This window comes from Schistocerca serialis, unplaced genomic scaffold (assembly GCF_023864345.2).
Source record: "Schistocerca serialis cubense isolate TAMUIC-IGC-003099 unplaced genomic scaffold, iqSchSeri2.2 HiC_scaffold_1210, whole genome shotgun sequence".
Classification (NCBI taxonomy): domain Eukaryota; kingdom Metazoa; phylum Arthropoda; class Insecta; order Orthoptera; family Acrididae; genus Schistocerca; species Schistocerca serialis.
The window spans coordinates 77,501-82,500 of record NW_026047415.1 but is presented as its reverse complement, the minus strand read 5'-3'; the positions used below and the strand labels follow the sequence as shown (position 1 = coordinate 82,500).

The following is a 5,000-nucleotide window of genomic DNA, read 5'->3' as shown; positions in this document are numbered from 1 at the left end:
TACAGGGATCCGACGGAACTACGCCAACCATGCCGGCAAAACAGTATCGCCATCTATGAAAATACGGCGAAACCACATGCAATACCTCCATCTATGCGAATCTGACAACACTACGTCCGCCATGTCGAGCGCACCACAAAACACAGCGCCATCTGTAGGTCTCCCGCGGCATGACGTCCTGCAACGACGATACCGCCATCTATGAGACGCCAAGCCGACTAAGACAGCGATGGGCCCACAGTGCCCATCTTTCGACCCCACCCACAAAGCCTGCGTCCTCTGTCGACCACAGCACCCCAACGCCAGCGCCTCTGCCGCACGAAATCGTCGACCGGCAATCACTCCACCGGCGCCCCACCCTAACCGCCCAACTCGCAACTCCAGCGGATGAACGGCGGACTTTTCCCGCAGTCGCAATGTGCAATCCACCCCTATAACTTGCGTTTCATGAAGAGTTATGTCCAATATGCGACATTCCCGCTGTCCCTATACATGAGCTGCGAGCTGTACCAGTTACGAGCTAGAGACGCGATCGCGTTGCTCTCTGTACGAATGCCGATGCTGAGCGGTCAGCTAGGAGGCGCTCCATCCATGTCGGTACCGGTGGGCGTTGCACTCGCAGTCGCAAAAACGTACGGCAAGTATATTACTCGGAAGAGTTTATGACAGTCCAAGCCCCCCTGCGTGGGGAGCGTCTTTCTAGGCCATGACCCACCGGAAGGGCGCAGCGTCCCCCACCCCAGACATGTGACGTCACACTATCGGTATTGACGACTCGACTCATTGCTTATAATCATTTGCCATACACCGGTGGAAGCTGCCGAGACGAGTAGCTACATAGCGCGCTCGCCGTGTCACTAATGTACAGAGATACAACAGTTTCGACTGGAACCGGATTAAACGTATACACGGCGCTGATTAGTAATACATAGACCCATCAGAATACAGATAATATATACAACTGTCCGTATACATGCTGAAAGACTCTGCTCACAATCACAACCACACGGCAGCCACACACTCTTATCACGCACTACTCTCCGCCTGTAACACGCACACAGACAATATGTAAGCACCAGCATGGAACAACACCCAGTGCATCCTCTCCGCCACATGAGACAATCCACACTGTCATAACCAGACTGGGAGGTCCACTCAGAAAACGGAATATCCCACCCCCCCGACAACCACCATTGCTCAGCTAAGCCACCAACACCCACACATGTCCTACACAGGGGTGCACCCAACATCACAATACTGCCTCCTCTCACAGCACACAAACAATGGCAGGAATGAAAGACACAGGTCTGCCACAAGCATGGAATCGGAGCGCCGCCTGTCATGAGCCAAAGGTGCATCCTGACGTGGCAAATCAGATGATGCCGCAGGCATCCACTTACTATAATCACAATCAACAAACCGACCGGCCGCCCCCCCCCCCCCATTACACCTTTCCATACAACAATGTGTACCTTAACCTAAACTATACTGTACCTTAACCTAAACTATACTGTACCTTAACCTAAACTATACTGTACCTTAACCTAAACTATACTGTACCTTAACCTAAACTATACTGTACCTTAACCTAAACTATACTGTACCTTAACCTAAACTATACTGTACCTTAACCTAACCTATACGGTACCTCAACCTAACCTATATTGTGCCTCAACCTAACCTATGTTGCGCCTTAACCTAACCTATGTTGCGCCTTAACCTAACCTATGTTGCGCCTTAACCTAACCTATGTTGCGCCTTAACCTAACCTATGTTGCGCCTTAACCTAACCTATGTTGCGCCTTAACCTAACCTATGTTGCGCCTTAACCTAACCTATGTTGCGCCTTAACCTAACCTATGTTGCGCCTTAACCTAACCTATGTTGCGCCTTAACCTAACCTATGTTGCGCCTTAACCTAACCTATGTTGCGCCTTAACCTAACCTATGTTGCGCCTTAACCTAACCTATGTTGCGCCTTAACCTAACCTATGTTGCGCCTTAACCTAACCTATGTTGCGCCTTAACCTAACCTATGTTGCGCCTTAACCTAACCTATGTTGCGAATTAACCTAACCTATGTTGCGCCTTAACCTAACCTATGTTGCGCCTTAACCTAACCTATGTTGCGCCTTAACCTAACCTATGTTGCGCCTTAACCTAACCTATGTTGCGCCTTAACCCAACCTATGTTGCGCCTTAACCCAACCTATGTTGCGCCTTAACCCAACCTATGTTGCGCCTTAACCCAACCTATGTTGCGCCTTAACCCAACCTATGTTGCGCCTTAACCCAACCTATGTTGCGCCTTAACCCAACCTATGTTGCGCCTTAACCCAACCTATGTTGCGCCTTAACCCAACCTATGTTGGGCCTTAACCCAACCTATGTTGGGCCTTAACCCAACACACGTTGGGCCTTAACCCAACACACGTTGGGCCTTAACCCAACACACGTTGGGCCTTAACCCAACACACGTTGGGCCTTAACCCAACACACGTTGGGCCTTAACCCAACACACGTTGGGCCTTAACCCAACACACGTTGGGCCTTAACCCAACACACGTTGGGCCTTAACCCAACACACGTTGGGCCTTAACCCAACACACGTTGGGCCTTAACCCAACACACGTTGGGCCTTAACCCAACACACGTTGGGCCTTAACCCAACACACGTTGGGCCTTAACCCAACACACGTTGGGCCTTAACCCAACACACGTTGGGCCTTAACCCAACACACGTTGGGCCTTAACCTGCTCTGTAATTGTCATACGACGCGTTAAATTAGTGTAGTGTTGCCTAACTGCAACCCCCGCAATATAGTTTGCTACTCGCACTGCCCGGTCCCCAGTGTATCGCTTCATGTTAAACACCTTGCAGCTATACACTGTAATGTGGATGGCAGCAGGACGTACATGCTCAATGCCCTTTGCAGTTGTTCATTGGCATTTGCAGTTGTTCATTGGCATTCGCATGGCGAAGCACTTAGCCTACGCTGTGGTACGGCCTGTGTCAACTGTCCGCTGATGTTGTACGTCCAAATCACACACTGTACTGCACATTGGTCCTCATGTACTGAATGATACATCGTGGTACATGTGACCGTACAACGACTGCGCCAACAACGGCGAACCATGCGGTCCAAATGTTGTGCACTCAGCTACGTGTCGTCTCCCTATAAGAGCTGGATTGCAGTGTGGTATGCCCTGGATGGCGATCAGCATGAGCCGTCTGTTGATGTAGTGGCGCGTGTTGTCAGACGTAGTCGTCTCTTCTCACACACCGTGATAGCATGGTGCACTGCGTTCCACATCTGCGACATGCGACAGAGGCCGGTTGACAGTCGTTCGCGCAATGGACATCGCATACGTACGGGGGCCACCTTCCACGTGTTCGCGAAGCGTGCACATGTTGTTGCGTGTATGTGGGCAGACATAGTGTGTCGTGACACCTGACACAGGCATGCAACAATCGTTGAATTTGCAAATGGCGATGGACGCCTACGTTTGCTGGTGACGTTACGCAAATGAACAACTGGTAAACCGTTGTGGTGCGGTTGTTCTCGCTAGAGGTGAATCAGTGATGGCGACGATCGGTTGAGCTACCAACCGGTTGTTCCAGCGATACCCACCATGCCCACGAACGTGAATGGCATCTGGGTGTGAAGCGATACGCGGCGGTGGCTGGGTGGGACCGTCCCCGGCCGGTGAGGGGGGGCCTCCCGGCGTGCTGGCCGCGCGGTGCGTGGGCGCACGCGCTACAGCCGGCTGGTGGGGGCGGCCAGTGGCAGGCGCGCCGGCCGACGGAGGCGGCAGGCGGCGCAGCTGCGCGCCGGCGCACCCTGCACGCGGCGCCGTGCGGCCAAAGTAGGTCCTCGCGGGCCCGGTGCGAAGCGCGGTGGACATCTGCAGTGTGCTGGTCCGATTGAGGACTGTGTGCGCTGAGGATGCGCCGCCGCCCGGCGCTCGGCGCCGCGACGCCGTCTGCTGCTCGGTCGCCTCTGCGGTTCTCGCAGGTGGTTTGTATCGCAGCTGTGCGGACGTGTTGGCGCGTGCGCTGTGCTGGGAGAGTTCGCTTCGGCACCCAAGTGGGGCTTTTGTCCTTCTGTGGCGCTGGCGTTGGAGCTGCCGGTCACCGTAGGTGGCGCGTGTTGTCTCCCGCCGGCAATGCCACGACAGCACGCTCCCGGGCCTCTGTCGGCAGCGGCAAGCTCAGTTGGGAGCACGGGTGGTCGCACCTAAAGCGTCTACTCGCCAAACCCCGGGCGATTGCGCCTCTCTCGAACCCGACCAAGTACTTAGGACGGCGCTGCGCGCCGCCGGGACCTGAGAGGGTTTCGAGGTGTATGGTGCAGGGGAGCTCAGCCTCCTCCTGTTTGCAGAATAATTGAGCGGACGCTTGCGTGTTCGCGCGGGCCCCCGGGACACACTCCCGGGCGGCCGGCTGCTCAGCTCTAGTTGACGCAGCTCCCTGGTTGATCCTGCCAGTAGTCATATGCTTGTCTCAAAGATTAAGCCATGCATGTCTCAGTACAAGCCGCATTAAGGTGAAACCGCGAATGGCTCATTAAATCAGTTATGGTTCCTTAGATCGTACCCACGTTACTTGGATAACTGTGGTAATTCTAGAGCTAATACATGCAAACAGAGTCCCGACCAGAGATGGAAGGGACGCTTTTATTAGATCAAAACCAATCGGTCGGCTCGTCCGGTCCGTTTGCCTTGGTGACTCTGAATAACTTTGGGCTGATCGCACGGTCCTCGTACCGGCGACGCATCTTTCAAATGTCTGCCTTATCAACTGTCGATGGTAGGTTCTGCGCCTACCATGGTTGTAACGGGTAACGGGGAATCAGGGTTCGATTCCGGAGAGGGAGCCTGAGAAACGGCTACCACATCCAAGGAAGGCAGCAGGCGCGCAAATTACCCACTCCCGGCACGGGGAGGTAGTGACGAAAAATAACGATACGGGACTCATCCGAGGCCCCGTAATCGGAATG

The 5,000-nt window shown here is 54.0% G+C and overlaps 1 non-coding gene across 1 annotated transcript in view; it reads left to right on the top strand.

Annotated features, from left to right (window-relative positions):
• Positions 1-4,468: 4,468 nt before the first annotated feature.
• The window catches only part of LOC126435509 (small subunit ribosomal RNA), a 1,910-nt gene continuing 1,378 nt past the window's right edge, over positions 4,469-5,000 (top strand). Inside the window, exon 1 of the ribosomal RNA XR_007579989.1 lies at positions 4,469-5,000. This exon is cut by the window's right edge and continues 1,378 nt beyond it. This is a non-coding gene — a ribosomal RNA (small subunit ribosomal RNA).